Consider the following 13,753-nt stretch of genomic DNA (forward strand, 5'->3'; position numbering starts at 1 on the left):
CATGATTCAAAAATAAATTCTTAAACCATCTCTATGTTCTCTGACAGGCATAGACATTATATTGCTGGCACACTGAGTTGTAACATGCTGTAAACTAAGATTATTAAGTGTCTTCTACCCTTTCTTTCAAGGAAATTTTAATTGCTAAGCCCCTAATTACCAAACAACAATATCAAAGTTATAACAAACCTTGCTCTTTATAAAAATTCACCCACAGCATTTTCTGTGTGGTGACATTTTGATAAAAATATATTCCTAAGAGCAGCAAGAGATGCCTATATCAAATATTTGGGAGAAGGAGGGATAAAAAGAAATATATCAAATTTAAACTAACTAAACTATAAAAATGGCAAAACAATAGAACAATAAATATGAACCAGGAAAGTAAGGACTTTTCCAGAGAAATTGTCTTGACTTTTCAAATCCTATGGACATAAATAGCCATGTAATTAATGCATTTATCTGATTTATCCAGTAATTAGAAAGCCCCAAAATATAAATGTAGCTTGGAATTTGTCTCCTGATTTCAATTCATTTTCTTATACGTGATTTCCCTTTTCTTCAGGTTTTTTTTTCCAGTATTAATATTTACAAGCAGCCACAAAGTCTCCTTCAATGACACAAAAGAAATATGTCACTCAATATTCCAACCAATCAGGAAAAATTCTATTTCTAGTTTCACCCCCATATCTCTATATAGCACAAGAGATCAAAGTCATAGAATAAATACTTGATTTTTTTTTCATACTCACCTAAGGATATGTTTATTGATTTGAGAGAGAGAGAGAGAGAGAGAGAAAAGAGAACATCAATGTGAAAGAGAAACATCAACTGGTTGCCTCTTGTATGTACTCCAACAGGGGATGGAATCTGCAGCTAAGGTGTGTGCCCTAACTGGGAATCAGACCTACAACCTTATAGGATGACACTACAACCGAGCCACACTGAATAAGTGCTAGATTTTTATGAATCAAAAGGCCAAGGATTTTATCTCAGCTTTACAAATCATTAGTCAAAGTACTTTGATAAAATACTTGTTCATTCTGCATCTATTTATTGTACTTACGTGCAAACATTAGTATTGTAATATTTTCCCTGTCTATTCCTCAAAGCTGCAAATATAAATTATGGCAATGCATTATGAAACAATCCTAATTAAACAGAAAATTTCATAAAGATATAGGTCATAGACATAACAAATATATATTTTGTATCTCCAGAAAAATGATAGAAAAATAACAATTAGTGAATAATGTTTATTTTCATTTGTACATTAATTTGTAAGGTTTTTTAGTAAATCTCTTCTATGTGTTTTTTTTGGGGGGGGGAGATATTGCCTGTTTTTTATTGTAGATACAAAACATTTAAGATATACTGTACATTTTCTAATTATTTTTATATTGCAATATGACATGAATTGGATAGAGAATATTAAATACAATAGGATGTTAAAATGTAGAAAGAGAATCATTACTGAAAATTCCATTTTTGATCCATACTAACACAAGGCATAAGATACACACATGACTAGTCTTAGTCATTATCTGGTGTTCAATCAACAAAATGTTCGGAATTTCTTTTCAAGTCAGCAACTGTTCACTCAAAGGATTGTCTCCCAGCATAGGCAATATATGCCCAAACACTTAGCAGAGTTTCTAGAACATAGCCAATGTTAAGTAAAAGTTAGCTTGCTTCTTCTATTTCTGATGGTAGAATAACGAAGGCTGTCAGGTTGTTGTTGGTATATACATATATATATATATATATATATATATATATATATATATATATATATATATATATATTAGCAAACCCATTTTTTCCCTGTCAATAATTTTACTAGAAATAAATAACACTATGTAAGTACATGGTATGTATTTTTTCATCAAAAAACCAATAGATCTATAGGTTATTATTTATCATTAAGAAATATGGAGTGTCTCAAAAAATGTATACACACTTGGAATAATTACAAAGGCAGTGTTTATCAAAATACATTCCATTTTTCAAAATTGAGCTCTCAGCTGTGAAAGTGTATATACATTTTTTGGGACACCCTGTATAAAATTAGCTTTGAAACACAATTAGCAATGAATTATTTTCAACCACGGAAGTCTGCAACAATTAGAACATTCTTTTTAACTGGAAGGAGCTCCCATTGGCAATGATCAAACTGAAGGCAATCAACTTACTTCTGGAGCCTGAAGAGTTCCTCACTGCTGGGAAGGAATCAGCACTCTGCCTGGCTGCTGCAGACCCACAGGGTGAAAGCATCTCCAAAACTGAGTCTGAGGCTGGTGTCAGAAGGAAGGGTGCTCAGCTACTGCATGGCTTCCCAACACCTGGCTGAATGATTACAGGGACTCTTCAGAGGAGACAAGCACAAAAAAGGTGTATCAAAATATGTTTAGGAAGTATCTTTGATAAATATAGTTGCTGTTAACTGTGTGATCAACCTCAAACTATATCAGGAATATCACTAAATGGAATTTAAATAGATTTGCATAATGAGGCTTTCTAGAGGAATGTGCAATATGTATGCTCTGATTTCAATAGATATGTCGCGTTCTGTTTTTCATTTTAGAAGGAGTCTTCTTATCTCATAACTGAAAATAGTTTAAACAATCAACAGATATGTATTTCAATTTTATATATAGTATTTCCATTAATTCAACTTGCAAGTGAATGCCAAAATTTTTTCTTAGTCAATAAATGTATAATAATTACCTACTGTGCACCAGATACATGACCCTGGGGATATATCACTGAAATGAAGCTCTTAAATCCTGCCCTCATGAAGCTATTAGTCTTATGTTGCATTGCCTGTTTTTCCTTCAATAGATAAACTACTTATTTCAACACATAAGTCTATGAAGAAAATACACAGCTATGCCAGTTGTATTTTAACTTTCTGTCAGAAGATTGTTGATTTCTATCTATTTCTAAGGGTTCCATGTCAATCTAAATAATAATAGACCTAATTCTTTAAGACACGATATTTACCCCCCAAAGATTCTTCTAACAGAACCAGCTGATACTCAATCATTATTCTTACTGCAAAAATGAGCTAAATTTATAAAAATGTTAAAATGAATAAAAGCATTGTAGTTTTCCTAAGCTATGACTTATTTCATCTACAGAAGCAAGAATGAGGAATAATGCAATTCCAAAGTTAACAATAAAAATAATAAAAAATATATAAGATGATACAAAGATAACAGGTTAGGTTTATTGTCCCATAAGTTAAGCTATTGCCTAAGTTTACACTGAAATTATTCTGAAATGCTAAACATCAATGCATACATTAATACTAAAGTTAAATAAAAGTAAGTTATAGTTCATTTCAAATCATCTTTTAAATGTGTCAAAAATGATCTTTTAAAATTTTATATTACAAAATATAAAATTATAGAATAACTCATGACATACTCATACAAATATAAAACAATCATGCACTAACCACTCTGAGACAGCTATTGTTTGCCTTGTCATTTCTTTCTTTCTATTAATATTTTAAACTAATTTTACATGCATGCTAAAATTACAAGAAATCTGAAAGTAAATCTTCCTCCAAAGCAAGACACATTCCTTTCAGAAAGAACTAATTTCACATTTCAGAATGTCCTATAAGAAATAGTTTACACATACATAAAAGTATGTGTGCATAGATTTTTACACATATCTAAGAATACAGTACCCTGTTTGTCCTATGCCTTTCATTTAACATATCAGGGAGATCATTCCATTTCTGACTTCTATTAACAACCCCATCCATTGTATCAGCAAATATCTCTCATATGCATATAACACAATCTGCTCACGTGTTCCAATTGAAAATTAATAATTTTCTAGGCTTGTTTATTATAAAGTGATTTAACCAATGTCAATATACATGTATCTAAGAGTGAATACATGTATAATAAATTCCTAGAAGTAAAATGTTTAGAACAAGAAGCCTCATTGTTTTTGAAACTCTGATTATGTCCTCTTTTCTGTAGTGAAGAGATAGTATAAAGCAGGAATAACTTTGAACTTATAATGATGCTTTATATTATTGCATTATGATAGCAAAATATATATATATATATATATATATATATATATATATATATATATATATATTTCCTATAATTATCCTAACAACCACAAAAAAGGATTAATGACCAACAGTATTTACATGTATTCATTTTAGCTTGAAGAGTATAGTGACTGTTATAATGCTATCTAAATTCTAATTTCCCAGAGAAACTTCTTTTTAGGTATGGTTACATTATTTATTAATTATAACATTTCCTTTCATTATAATACTTTTATTAAGCACTTAATGTGTGCCAACTATGAAAATATGTATCATCTAAGTCAGGGGTCTTCAAACTACGGCCTGCGGGCCACATGCGGCCCGCAGAGGAGTCTGATCTTGCCCGCCAGGTTTTTTGGGCAGTGAGCGCAGCTGAGGTGTTACAGTAGGAATTAGTAGTTCATATAGTCCGGCCCTCCAGCTCTCTGAGGGACCGTGATCTGGCCCCCACTTTAAAAAGTTTGAGGACCCCTGATCTAAGTCAATTCTCTCAATAATAAAATGAGATAAATTACATTTATCTATATACTGGCATAAGAGGCAGGAGTATAAATATTTCAACTAACCTTTGGCAAGGTAATATAGCTCGTAGTTGACAAAGCTGGGGTTTTCATCTAGGTCTATCTGACAACAAATCAATGTTCTTATATCTTATGATGTAAGATTTCAAAAAAACATCATAAATTCTATAGTAAAGAAACAATAAGGTGCTTTTTTTAGTCCATATTTTTTGACCATTGTAATGCCAAAAATAGTTAGATTGGAATTAGAAAAATACAATTTTTCTAGTGTTTCCTTTTCTTCTTGAGAGTATGCTAAAATAAAACATCTTATAGGAAATTCTGATCGATTTCTTAATTCCAGGTTGATATATTTGCCTTCTTCCACAGTCTTAGAACATCTGGCAACAGTTAATTTGTATGTACATGTATTCCCAAGAAATATGGTTCTTCCTCTAATGATTACCTTGAATGACAATACTAAACTCTGAAAGAACTCAGGAAACTGGCAAAGTTCTGGAAGTTATTACAGAATATCTTTAATAAAACTGAAACTCATGACCCTTGCAGTCCCTAGAAGAACTTTCTTCCCCTCTGTCTTTGCTAAGTGTTCATCAGTTGTCTAAATGTATACAGATGCTCTTCTACTTTCAAGGGGTTATGTCCCAAAAACACATAATTTAAGCTGAAAATACATTTAATGCACTTAACCAATGAACATCATAGCTTAACCTAGCCTACCATTGGGGAAACTCATCTAAACAATGGAAACACTGTAGAGTACTGGTTGTTTACCCTCACGACTGCCTGGGTGGCTGGAAGCTGTGACTCATTACCGATGTCCAGCATCATGGGAGAATATTATACCACATATCACTAGCCCAGGAAAAGATCAACATTCAAAATTTGAAGCACAGTTTCTTCTGAATGGAATCACTTTCACACATCATACAGTCAAAAAACTTAAGTTGGATGTCATAAATCAGGGACTGTCTGTACTTTGATCCCAATTTCACTATCTGAGCAAAAGTAGGACATTAACATCTTATAAACCTTGGTAGAATTATAGCAGTAATCATATTACTCAGGTTTTCTTTAAATAAATAAATAAAAACAGCCAAAACTGGTTTGGCTCAGTGGATAAAGCGTCAGTATGCGGACTGAAAGGTCCCAGGTTCTATTCCGGTCAAGGGCATGTAACTTGGTTGCGAGCATGTCCCCAGTAGGGGATGTGCAAGAGGCAGCTGATCGATGACTCTCTCTCATCGATGTTTCTAACTCTCTATCTTTCTCCTTCCTCTCTGTAAAAAATCAATTAGAATATATTTTAAAAAAAAACAGCAATAATATTACAAAAAGCTGTAATTATTTCAAGGCATAATATCTGAAAGTACTAATCATGGTGCTTTATTATTTGTAGACATGCAATCATTTTGTTTCCCTTGGGAAGCTTTTTCTAAGGTTGCCCTGAATTTTAACCCATTGAACACAAAGGAAATCCTTGAAATATCCAAAGATAAAAGTAGCATGATCTTAAATATTTCCTTCAATTTAAAGATCCATAGAGGTTGAACAATTATGAATCCACCAAATGGTATCATTACCAATCTCTCTCCATCTTATCTTTAATGGTACAAAATAAATAACATGTAAGAGGTATTCTACAGTAGTCTTAAATTATATGTACTTTGTGTGAAAATGATTAAAATTAAACATTTAATAATGCAGATATTGTATTTAATGTCCATGATGCAAAAAACCAGCTATTTCACTGCAACTCATTTACTTCATAGTCATCCTATATAATAAAAGCCCAATATGCTGAGTGTCAGACCATTCATTCGACCGTTGGACCAGTTTCTATGATGTGTACTGACCAACAGGGATCAGATGCTCCAAGTGGTAGCTTAACTTACTAGTGGAGTCCTGCTGGACACGCTGTAGAGACAGCCAATTGATGTTTCCTTTTCTCATAGATGTTTTTTTCTCTCCCTCTCACAACTCTCTCTCTAAAAATCGATAAAACATGTTGTTGTTTTTTGTTTGTTTGTTTAAAAGAGGAATAACTTAAAATATATTTAGGGAAGAAATATAGAATAAAATAATTTTACATTGAGTTTTCAAAATGCGTAAATATTCAGATAGATTCATGATTGAATATAGAAATGTATTTGTGTTATTGAATATAAATGTAATATTATATACTCAAATATAGGAAAATGTTTACAAATTATTGTATACATCTAGAATCCTATGATAAATAAATTAAGGCACCACTAGAGCATTCATTGCTTAATGTAAATGTCACAGTGTAAATGAAAACAACTAATCATCCTTTCCTCTAATAGCAAGCATTCAGCAGTTTAATAAAACATAACTCTTAGTGACCTGAAAATTTTTATTATCGCCTTTGTAATTTCCCATTAAACAAAATAACTTTAAATGATGGGTACATTTCAATAACATACAACCCAAGGTGAAGGGCTTTTTTGAGAGGAACAGAAGATAAGTTGAGGTAAGGTTGACTTTGAAATGTTATTAAGGATCTAACTTATTCACTACATTTCATAATGATCATTTAAAATAATATTTTTCATTGTAACAAAACAGATACTAGTTAGTAACTGATTTAGTGAAGAAACAAAATGTTCTATCATAATTTAACTTTAATTACAAAAAAAATCCTACTTACTAAATTTGGTTGTTTGATTGGCATATCTTTTCTTTTTTTTTTCTTTTTTTTTTTTTTTAGTGATTTTGATACCAAGTTTATTTGCAGGTGAACAGTACAGCATTTACAAAACATATTTTGTATAATCAAGTCTGCACTGCCTTCACACATTGAGGGACTAAGGAAGACTTTGTCCTTCCAACAGCTATAAACAACCCCGGATAATGAGTTTATAGAAAACACTTTCTCTTCCTTCAGCAAAAGAAATTATTTATGAAGCTGTACCGTCAGCAGTGGGGAGCAAAAGGAAAAATTACCTCAAGGAAAGCAATAGCTCCTTTGCTGGTGGGTTCTGTCACTTTACAGACATGAAATATTCATATCAAAGATCTTATATTTCAAGAGGAGTGGGTTACATATCATAGCTACAACAGTAAGCATTTTATTTATTACCAACTGGGAATGAGAAGACTCTTCAGACACAAGATCTTGCCCAGCCTTTTAGAGATCAGAGCCAGCATGACTTTCCCCTCTAATTCAGTCTCAGATTTATATCCATTACCTGCCTCTGAATGTCTTCCTAATGCTCCACTTCAACCTTTGAGAGCTGCCCCAGGGCTGTCCTGACATTAAGTCGCACCCCTAAGTACTCACCTTCCATGTAAGGGTTTGCCTCTTGGTATTTATGAACCTAGGGTTTTAGAGAAACAAACTCAGGAAACCAGCTATTCTATTGAGCCCCAGCTCTTCTGTTTCCCCAACTCTGAGCCAAAAGCCCAGTACAAGGAATAGGGCTGATAAATAATGAATCAGCACCTTGCTCAATTGGTGGCATTTAAAATTCTTTTCAGGTGAAAAATTACCACAATTTTGTGCTCAGGGTAGATCTCAAAGGGAAACTTGAAGCAGAAAATATTGAAGGGATCCTTTCCAGGCTATGTGCATAAACATTTAATGACCAGGACTGTGGAAGGACAAAGGAGGGGCTCCCAGGACCTACAAAAATGCCATTATTTTAAGCTCTTACTAAGGGCCGTGTGGAGACAGACTGTATGAACAGTACACACATGGCTGGTGGGAATCCGCAGCAGCTCCAGGGCCTGGGGTATCAGGTAGGTGTCAGTCCCTGACTGGCCCTGGTAGAGGGCTGCTCAATCTAACACCACTCTTAGGTCACCACAGTTGTCTCTCATCTGCTCAGTCACGTGGAAGGCACTGCCCTCTGTCCAGGAATCCGGCTGCATGACCACCTTGGGTGAGTTCCCTCACCAAAATTGAATGAAGAAGGCTCCTTCACCGAGGAAGCCCCTCCAAGCAGCACCATCTACTCCAAACCCTGGCATGTGGTAAAGGGCCCATAGCATCAGATTTATAGGACCCTGGAGATCTTTCCGTCTGGGATTCGCTTGCTCACTTTGGACCTTGGTGGTCCCTTCCACATTTGCATCCCTTGGTGAAATGAGAGAATTGTTCTTTTTACTTTTTTCTCCCTGCTCTGGCCATTGGTCTGTTATGACAATAGTAGAGACCCAATACACAGAGATTCATGCATGAGTAGGCCTTCCTTCCCCTTGGTGCTGGCACCACCTTCCCTCTGGCCAGAGCCGCCTTTTAGCCTTCCCACACTGCCCAGAAGCCCAGAGCAGCTGGGGTGGTACAGAATGTCTGTGTTGTCACCATGGTGATTACACAAGCATCCCACCCCTGGCCACTCAGCGCGTGCTTATGCAAATTAACCTGCCATCTTTGTTGGGTTAATTTTCATACTCACTCCTGATTTGCTAGGGGGCATTGTGAAGGTATGGTCAATTAGCATGTTACTCTTTTATTAGGTAGATGCTGTCCTGTTCTGTTGATTTGAATACAGGGAAAAATAAAATGCAGCTTCCCTGCTCCTTTCAGTGAACTGGAAAAAGTCAGCAGACAGTTATTATGGTCACCCTACTCTGCATGTCAGTGAGTCACCTTGGCAATAACCTTTTCAATTAAAAGAGAATACTGTGTTTCTTTCCTTTCTCACTGGCTCTTCTTCCCTTCCTCCCTGGCTTCTTTCCATTCCCCCATTCATCCCTTTCTCCCTCCCTTTCCTCCATATCTTGTCTTCTCTCTCCAGTCCCTCTCCCTCCCTTCTTTTTCTCCGCAACTTCATTGCTTGCAGGTGAAATTAGAAATAATTTCGTTTAGGAATTGTTTTACTGTACCTTTTCTAAACATAATACTTTTTCAAATACAGTAGAGTTACATGAAATTCTGACTTCTTATTCATGCATAAATGTGTAGAAAAAAAGATCAATCTATAATAATAAAAGTATAATATGCAAATTACACTTCTGAACTCCATTCAAGTTGTCTTTTCTGATGAAGCCAGGGCTGGAGGGAAGGCAGCCCCAGTTCCGGGTGCCTGCAGGCAGCCCGAGAGAAGCCAACCTGGGTCCCAGGTGCCTGCTGGTGATGGGAGAAGGGAGGCCCAGGTCCCGGGTGCCTGAGGAAAGCTGGTGCTGGCAGCTGGGAGAAGGAAGGCCTACTTTTGCACAAATTTTTGTGCATCAGGCCTCTAGTTTCTTAATATGCAGATGAGAAGTGTGTGTACCATTTGTTTATTAATATTCATTATACAAGTAATACATGGGCTCATTTATTCTTTTAAAATTATATATACTAGATAGGAGTTAGGGATAGAATAGGGAGGTGGTTGCCGCTATAAAAGGTAGCAGGAGGTATCATGCTGATAGAACTATCCTGAATTTTGACTTTCATACATACCTACATATGTGCTAAAATTTAGAAAACTAAATATATACCCACACAAATATAGGTAAAACTGGTAAAATCCAAATAAATTCAGTTTTTTAATTGTGTTATGAGCTATTGTGCTACAGTTATACAAGATGTTACCATTGGGAGAAACTAGGTGTAGGGTATATGGGGATCTCTGTTATTTCTCACAACTGCAGTCAATCTACATAATGGCCCATCATGCACCTTAAAGTTACCCCTGGGAGTCAACAACTCCAGGGCTATACTCTCAGCATTCATCCATCATAAAGGAATATCCAGAACACCAAGTTTTACATTTTCAATGAATAATTGGTGGTTTTCAAACTACATTTGTAATACAATGTACCTTACAAAAAAACAAACACACAAATAAAATAAAAAAAATTAAAAAACAAAAACAAAAACACCTCGGAAAGAGCTAAAGTCCAATAGTCAATAAAAACGACTGACTTGCTGCTTGCTTTGGGTTCCGGAGTGCATCAGTGGCATCTTTATAAGGGACAGAAATATGTGGTATGATAAATGATGAACTGCTGTGTACCCTGCTGTGCTTAGGTGGAGTTGAATCTTCACCTGCTCTTCACTGATACTCTTTTCCTTTTTTATGTAAAAAAGAAGAGAAAATGTGGATTTCTGGTGCCTGGGAAATGCAAAGTGATTTAAAAGAGTGAGAGAAATGCTTAGTAGTGTGGATTGGAGTCCTTCTGACTTTTTGTTGTGGTGGTGGTAGTTTCTTCTTTTAAAATTCATTATTTTAAACTCTGATGAAAATTCTTAATAAATTATATTAAAAATAAAATTTACTTAAAATGTATAAATCCAAACGAATGCACTTATAATGTACACAAATTGATCCCACACAAAATCATACTATATACACAGTATATTATTGTAGAAATAGCTATCCTATCTAATTAAAGAGTAATATGCAAAATAACCATTACTCCCTGGCAAAGATGGCAGCACCCATAGTGGTGGTGAGGGGAGACTCTGGCAGCGTCACCCTGGCAACGTGAGCCCAGCATCCCATGCCCCTGCCACATGGAGGGAGGGGCTGTAGGGGCCAAAGTCCCACACCCCAGCCAGGCAGAGAGAGGCACCTCTGGCCAGAAGCCAGGGCGCGTGGTGCTGGCGTCATTGCAGGCTGAGCTGAGTGACACCCACCCCCTGCACAAATTTCATGCACAGGCCTCTAGTACATATGTACAAAGCAGATTTTTCTAACGTGTGCACCCACCTAAATATATATTAGAACACTATATAAGTATACCTATATATTAAGCCATCCATCCATCTACCCGTAGAGGAAAACACGGAGAACAGGCTGCAATGGCCACTCTAAGAACACTAGAGCTTATACATGACTCTGACTTAAACACTGGACTGTGGGGTATTATGGGTGTAGAAAAGTATCTAGAAGCAAGAAGCACAACGATTACTTCTTTTGTTGGAGTAGGAGGAGGGGGAGTTTAAAGTCACCTTTATAATTACAGGGAGGATCTAAGAGAATGGAGTGAGAGATGTCAGATTTATAATGAATCACTAATGGTATATCATGTGCCTCAGCTCTTCTGCCTGCCTATAAACTCTTTGAAGTCCACCAACATCCCATGTGTGCCTCCATGCCCTGCAGCATCGAGCTCACTCAGCTACCTATACCAGACACTCGAGAAATACAAATTAAATATTTTCAAAAACAAATAAAGGTAAATTATATAGTAAAATATTCAGAGAAGTTACATTTTAAAGATAACGTTTCTGAGAGAAAAGATTCAAAAAGGGGAGTTCTGAAAGTAAAATCCATATGATGCAATTAGAAATGATTTTGATGACAAAGTGGTTACTGGAAAGAAAGCTAAGGAAACCATGAAGACTGCACAGGAAGAAATTCCCTTAAGGTCAGATTGTACAGTAGTATGTATAAAATCAGGAAGGATGCAGAACCAAAGATGAATATAAAATAGCGTTTGCAAAGCACTTTCAGATACATTATTTCATTAGACAGCAACCCTGCTGTCCTTGGCCTTTTCTTGTTCAGCATTTTAAAACTATCTTGCAAGAGGATATAAGAAACAGTGCTTATTAAATCTGTCACACTGTGACTGACATAAAACTGGGATTTAAAAATGTCTTCATAGGTTTAATAGATGGGCCAAGACTGTCAAAATGAAATATAACACAGCCACAGCTAAAAATGCTTAGATTCTAAAACAAAACTATTAAATGGTAAGTTGAAGGGTACATCTTCAAAGGCAGTTTACATGAAATGCACTTAAGGTATTAATTGTATCCATGATCTTAAAGTTTCAGGGTTGCAGTCTCAACATTCATCAATAGAAAAGAAACATCCCAAGCAATATGTTTAACAGTTGCAGTGAATTATTTGGTTCTTACTGAATTGCATCTAAACTACAGGGTCTCATCCTGAATTCTGGTGGGACATGCCTCGGACAGACTTCCAAGGCAAGTACAGCCAACCCCTCCCACTGGAAGTGAAAAATAGCTGAAAAATAAAACAGGAAATTATATTTTGAGAAAGAGGTAAAGATATCTTACAGGGAAGATATCTTCAAAGGTAATGTTTAAGGGGTAGGAAGAATAAGTGTTAAAGCCAGAAAACGTGATTTGGAATAAAGGATAAGATTGCATGAGGATTTTATTTTTACATCAAGAACATGCTAGTTGTTCTAGTTGTTCACAAAAGGATGAGCTGGAACATTGAGTTTGTTATTTGCTGATAGGTTCATTCTAATGGATATCAAAGACAACAATCTGTGTAAGACTTATGGCTGGAGGAGATGGTCATGAAGATGTCTTCTAATGCTAATATCTTAATTTCTCATGGGGCTGCCTCTCATAAGACAGCCAGGTTTCAGCAGGCCCTTCTGCAAAAGCAAAATGGCTTTTAAGCACTTGCAGAGTATGACTCTGCTTAGAGAAGCCTCTTACAAAGTGATGAGATTAAAGGATAAATGTATGCATCATTACTGAATATATAATGATAAATTTTAAGACTACCTGTAAATGAAAAATGTACCTCAACTCCTAGGACACTACCTATAAGTAGTGTATTTCTACTTCAATACACATGTGTGAGGGGAATATAGTTTTAATTATTTTTCCAGTATATTCAAGTTTGTGATTTTTGATGCTTAGAACTATAATATTTTTATAATTCTAAAAAAAGTGTACATTTGAACTTTCTTTTAAGTGCTACTAGATCTGTAAACTTTAAGCCTCTAAGGAAGAGCACACTGTAATTTTCTTTAGATGGATTACATGCATTAGTCAAACAGTTCTGCATAGGTGTAACTGAGCTCAGAATAAAACAAAAGCCAATTTAATACTTTCATTGGGCACTCTACAATTTTTAAAGCTTTTCCATACAATTTAATTAGTGTGCCCTTCAAAATATTCTTATGAGGCAGGTAGCCCTGTTATTGATTTAATTCCTCAGGCCTAAATATAAGAAGTCACTTGCATAAGTCTACGCCACTACTAGGTAGTAGATAAAACAAGACACTAAAGAATCTATGACTTCTCATAAGTCTCTTTCCACTCAACTCCATTTTTCACATTTATAGAAAAAGTTACTCAGGCACAAGAAACTTCAACCAAGTCAGGTTAATAAAGAAGAAAAGTGACAGTACTATAAAATATGTGAGCAATAAAAAATAAAATGGAAATTCAATTCATAGAAGCCAAATTGGTAAATCATTTATGTAT

General features: G+C 35.2%; 1 protein-coding gene across 3 annotated transcripts in view; it reads right to left on the bottom strand.

Moving 5' to 3' along the window:
* LRFN5 (leucine rich repeat and fibronectin type III domain containing 5) overlaps positions 1–13,753 on the bottom strand; it is a 273,614-nt gene that overhangs the window by 131,339 nt on the left and 128,522 nt on the right. For all 3 annotated transcript variants that reach the window (XM_084866863.1, XM_084866862.1, XM_084866861.1), the window contains exon 2: positions 2,193–2,365. The gene's annotated coding sequence lies outside the window, so the exon portion shown is untranslated. The remainder of the gene's footprint in view (positions 1–2,192; positions 2,366–13,753) is intronic.

Source organism: Pipistrellus hanaki (assembly GCF_964339955.1).
Source record: "Pipistrellus hanaki genome assembly, chromosome: 1".
Taxonomy (NCBI): domain Eukaryota; kingdom Metazoa; phylum Chordata; class Mammalia; order Chiroptera; family Vespertilionidae; genus Pipistrellus; species Pipistrellus hanaki.